At 43.1% G+C, this 5,962-nt stretch overlaps 1 pseudogene; it reads right to left on the bottom strand.

Annotated features, from left to right (window-relative positions):
- Positions 1–3,851: 3,851 nt before the first annotated feature.
- LOC133895156 (large ribosomal subunit protein uL4z-like) lies at positions 3,852–5,374 on the bottom strand (annotated as a pseudogene).
- Between the last annotated feature and the right edge of the window lie 588 nt (positions 5,375–5,962).

The raw sequence follows: 5,962 nt of genomic DNA on the forward strand, positions 1-5,962 counted from the left end.
TTACATGAATTCAGATATCATAATAGCAAAAATCAAATCAATCTACTATATATTTCCAAACAAAAATAAAAAGCAATTTGTATGCTTCCCTAGGTTTGAGAGAGCAAATTACCTCAATTTACAAAAGCAAATCAGTATGACACAAAAGAGAAATTTGTTTAATTTTACAATTAAATATGTACCAACTTATAAAGTAAGTTTTTTTATTTACAAGAAAATTAATCCATATAGATTTAGAGGACAAATTTATTTCAATTTACAAATATAAATACATAAAAAAATTAGAAAGTAAATTTATATCTTTTTATGAGCAAATCCGTACCAAATACAAGAGCAAATTTGTTTAAACCGAAGAGCAAATCTAGCGAGCTTGTAGCTGACAGGATGGATTGGAGAGGTGGGTGTATGCATCATAGATGAGGTGGAGGGTCATCTCAAAGCCGGGGTGCTGGTTGCTAGGGCCGAGGAGCGCCAGGTGGCGAAAGGCGTGAGAGATGGAGACCTAGTCAGGGCTGGCCCCCAAGGACAACTGGACGATGGTGAGCAGGTCAAGGTGGCTGGAGGTGAGGGTGTTCTAGGAGGCAAGAATGGTGATGGCGACAAGCTCGTCAGTGCCAGGGAGGAGCAGGTTGAACTCCAGCGCGCTAGTGCCTCCGCTCGGCGTACCCTCATTAGCACATCTAGGCAATCTGGTAAGCAAGTTGTATACAAATCCTTGATCATATCTGGCTTCAAGCTCCGCTCATCTCTGCTCCACCAAATCTAGCAAAATCCTAACACGATTACCATGGAAATCAATTTGGGATGGGAGGTTGAATATTAGGAGAGAGGGAAGAGAAGATCGAATTGATGCACCAAAAATGAAAAAATGGAGAAAATTTGGGAGCAAATAATGCACCTGGCCTCCTTCTGCCATGTATCTATGATGACCTCCGCAACTGCTTCTCCTATCCTCATTCCCTGCCATGTTTGGAGGTGGCGCGATATTTGAGTAGAACGAGCACGATTCAGGGTCGTAATCGGCATGGGACAGAGGGCGGGAGTCGCGTTTGCCCAAATCGTGGGCCGGATCCATCAGCTCCATGCCGGGGGACGGCCGGCAAGCCCCCCGACATAGGGATCTTGTTACCTAGAGAGAGAGGGGGAGGGAGGGAGCTGTTGCTTAATGGCATAGGAGAACTCAAGGCTGCAGCCTGCGTGAGCTTCGAGTGAGCACGGTGCTAGAGAAGAGCTTTGTGATGCGAATGGGTGAGCTTCAACGCAACGATGGTGGGGAATGGGATGTGGAGGCTTCTAGATTTTTTAGAGATTGAGAGGATCTTGGTGAGAGGGGCCCCGATGGGAGATTTTTGTGTGGAGGTGAAGCAACCACATCGAAGGACAAGGTGCTTAGCGTAGCAGAGCATGGGAATGAGGCTCAGTGCAATGAGTGTGCGGGCATGAGCATTAACGGCGGCACACTCGAAATCTAGACATTACCATTTTACAATTTTCTTCTTTTTGTGAAAGAGAACTCTACTGTTTTCTTCACACAAAACAACCAATTGTTTTATAGTATTTGAGCAAAGGAAGATATCAGTAGCGTGGTACACATAGGATACAATAGACAAATATCTGTAGGAGTTTTATGGTCTCTGCGTGTCTATTATTTTTTTTTATCTTTGAGAACTTTTATGTTTACCCAAAAAAAAAAAGGTGTTTGCGAGAACCTAGAGGTTCTTGATCCTAATAAAATCCAGCCACTAATTGGGAAAAGGAGCATAAAAGGAAATTGTATATTAGTTACGAATATAATTTTTAGTCAAGAAAATACTGAGATCTAACTTTCCTTTGTGCTCACGAGATACACGCTGCTCTGCTGACCTCAGCAATTCTAGCCCTCCATTGGCCTCCTCCAAGCGATTGTCTCCGCCATTGCCAGATAGCAACCTGATAGTTTAAAGTCTAGCAGTTAGGTCAAGCTCAAAAAATAAAAAGAGTCTAGATTCATCCTGAAAGCAATGATAATTGCTATATTGTTTAAAAGATCATGTGATTTATTGATAAACTAGTTATGTTTCCGTGCATTGCAACATGAGTCATAAAAACTTCAATAAGAAAATCTTAAAACAAAAAATTGAAAAAAAAAAAAAAAAAAAACGCAAAAAAAAAACATGGGACTCACCATGCCGACAGCGGGGCTCATCAGGTAGGTGGGCGCGGGACTCATGAGTCACATGTGACTCTTTTGCTACTTTTTAAATAGTAGTAGATTATGAAAGGGGCGGCCAAAAGAATCACATCTCTTTTCAGTCACTACTACATATATTCTTATTAATGTCGGTTCAAAATCGCCATCAGTAACGGGTTTTGAACTGATACTGATTACTCGGTATTGATAGTCACTGACTCTGGTATTGAAATTCACTATTAGTGCTAGTTGGTGGTTCCATGGCATTGATAGTCGGTCCCAATTCAACATTTTTTGACTAAAAAAAGCTTCCAAAAACTTTTTCCGTGACCAGAGGCATCTCACAAGAGACTACTCACCCGATCACGCCCAACATTCGCAAGGTCACGTGATATTCACTCGCATGTGTCAACAAGGACTTGAACTCACGACCTCACAGCAGGTGCGCACGCGACCCCTCAAACCATCTCAACTATCGTCCATTCGTGAGTAGAGTAGCAAAATAAATCATTTTGACATCTTCTGATCGAACTTTTAAATAGCTATCTAGACATCTAAATGAACTCAATGAAAAAGTTGTCAACTATAAAGTTGTACATCTTGTCGAGTTATACAATGTTCATATAAAGTTTATCTCCATTCGACCACTGCTACAACTTTATTATAATTATTTGGGGATTTAAATGAAATGACCTCAAATTAAAAAGTTTTCAACTACAAAGTTGTAGATCTCATCGAGGGCTATAATTTTCATATAAAGTTTTTCCTCATCCGACTTCGTGTGAAAAGTTATAAATTTTTTAAGATGAGCTATGATAGTAGCAATCATCATCAGTGGTGGTTAATGGCTAGAACCGATACCGATAATCATTATCAGTGTCGGTTCATAGCTAGAATCAACACTGGTGTATTAGTGCCGGTTCATGACTAGAAATGGCACTGATACAATCACTATCAGTACCAGTTCGTGGATAAACCGGCACTGATATATCAGTACCGGTTCTAGCCAATAACCGACATTGATAAGATGCTACATATGTGATGTTCTATAGTACTGAGGATAAGTAGCTTTTTGAATCAACGATGAACCTATGTGGTAGACAAATGAGAAAAGCGAAATTGTTGTCATACCATCAAAACCAAACCGTGTTGCTCTTATACCACTATTTTTTTCGCGATTTCAGATTTAGCACTCAATTTCTCTCCATACTTCACTACCTCAGAAATCAACATTAGTGACAGGTGATAACTCTCATTAGTGATATGTATTTTACCCATCACTCTTAAAGCATCACTAATATAGACTCATCAGTGACGTGTCTGGACACTAATGTGGACTCTTAAAGCATCACTAATATATGAACATTAGTGACGGGTTTAGACCTGACTCGTCACTAATGACACACATTAGTGATGGGTCTATCACTAATATGTGTTTAAAAAACAAAAATATAAACATATCTAGGTCGGATCCATATCCAAAATATAAGTTCATATTTACATGCATTCTCTACCTAGACTCCATATATGTTTCAGTTCGAAACTGCTCATACGCTATGTCCTGACGGCAACGCATTAACAAAACGAACCGGAATCTCAAAATCCCACATATACTTCTTAAAATAGAATGATAAATTCTTCTACGACGCTACTACTCCAAACTTATAATTAGATTGCACGATTATTGTGACACACCAAGACACTTTGAGAAGTTCTCAAACTCAGTGTAGTCGTTGTCTGAAATCATGGTCTTGTACCATTCCTTTCGAGCAACCTTGACCTTGGCAGCATTTCTCCTGCAGAAACAAACAACAGAAAATATTTGTTACCATGATTATAAGAGAAATGGCATACACATTGGACAAATGATTAGTATATGACATACGGAAGGGAAGTGTTATCCAACAGTTAAATAGATATCAGATAGTTTTGCAAGGTTACTAATTAAAACATAACCAAGACAAGAATGTTTAGAACATAAATAACCATTCCGTTGAGAAGATTATCTAACAGCTAAGGAATAATTGTACAGGGAGGTTTCCTCTGTAGATATTTGGGATTTTAGTTGAAATATCAATTAAGACTTAAAATGAATTCTAGTAATATGTGGTCCAAATGCTGCTAGTTTAAAACATTAATCTCAACATGTATTCTAGTAAGTTGTAGCCCAAATGCTGCCATCTTAAACACTATTCTCAGCATGCAGCATAATCTAGCAAACTAGACATTATACACCAAACACCCATGAGCTTGCATAGTCTCCCAATACCATGATTTATCTCTAGCAAAATATAGTAATACTACACGATACTACAAAATTGCATATAGATCCTATAAGTGGTCAAGTTTATAACATTCACATCACAAATGGAGGGGAGGAAGAAAGGGTTATACCATGCTGAGCTTTGTCCTCTTGGAGTAAAGCTTCTCCTTCCTGGCCATGATGCGAGAAGACTCAGTAGGGGTGGCCATCTTGCGGGAAATGCCGAGGTAAGGGTTGAGCTTGAGCACGACAGCCATGTTCTTGAGTGGGTTTTTCCTCTTCTCCTTGCGCATCACTTCCTTGTTGAGTGGCTTCACCACAGATTGCACCTCGTCAGAGTTGATGATCATGCCCAGGTCAATGTTGGCCATTTTGGGTCTTGACAGCACGAAGCCCTTCTTCTTCGGTGAAGGCACATCAAGGGACCATACACGTCCTCAAGCTCTCGGTTTAGATCACAAAGCGCCCGAGGTGGCCACTGGGGACAAGGTTGAGCAGGTTAAGGTGCTCGACGTTGGTGACATCCACATCGGGGAGGTTGCGAAGGCCTTGACGATCTTGGATCCCTCGGTGCCGTAGATGATGAGCAGGCCCTTGCGGTTAATGTAGCGGTGGTTGCACATCTTACCATTGCAGTGGTGGATGGTGATGGAGTCCTTCGCCTTCTCGGCGTTGGCGTCAGCGCTGATCTGCTTGAGGATCTTGAGCACTTGGGAGGTCTTCTTGATGGACTCCGCCGAGTTGGAGATGATGAGGGGGAGCTTGGGAACAGTCTCGATGCGGTGGCTGCTTGACCCATGCATTGTGCCACCCCATGCCACCAGAGTGACACCACGCGCCCTAGATCTTGGCCACACGCCCTGGATCTCGGTCAGGCGGTGGAAGGAGATGGGGTCCACCCAGAGGCCCGTCGTGGAGATATCCGAGAGAAGCGCGAGCATGGGCTGATCCTTCTCCCCATGCCAGCCAGAGCCCGAGATTGAGCCTGTCGGATCCCTTCCTCCTTCGCTGGCTAGCTGGCTCACTCACTCAGGAGTGAGGTGGACTGCGGCGGAGACACGGAGGGGAACAGAGAAGCGAGGAGGATGGGCGCACGCACCCCACAGGCGAGGGGCTCTGGTGGTGGAGGGAGATGGCGGTCCGGCGGAGGAAGGGAGGTAGTATCTGGGCAGGCGGAGGGAGCGAGCGAGGGTGGCGATGCGGATGAGGCGGCGACACCCGCGGAGCAGAGGAGTGTAGGGGAAACCCTATCCCTAACCGCCACCCGTGCCCCTTTTATAAGGTACGCTCCATGGGACACCATGGGCCCAAAGTGGCAATGGGCTACGACCCAAGTCGTTTTGAGCCAGAACTGAAATTCTTTTACGATTCACATTAGTGACTGTTGTCTTTATAACAACCATCACTAATAACTGGTACATCAGTGTTGGGTACTAACTGGACCTGTCACTACTATCATTAGTGACAGGTCAAGTTGAGACCCGTCACTAATAAGGTGTCATTAGTGACGGATCAAATACATGTTCCAG

This window comes from Phragmites australis, chromosome 16 (assembly GCF_958298935.1).
Source record: "Phragmites australis chromosome 16, lpPhrAust1.1, whole genome shotgun sequence".
In the NCBI taxonomy this organism is placed as follows: domain Eukaryota; kingdom Viridiplantae; phylum Streptophyta; class Magnoliopsida; order Poales; family Poaceae; genus Phragmites; species Phragmites australis.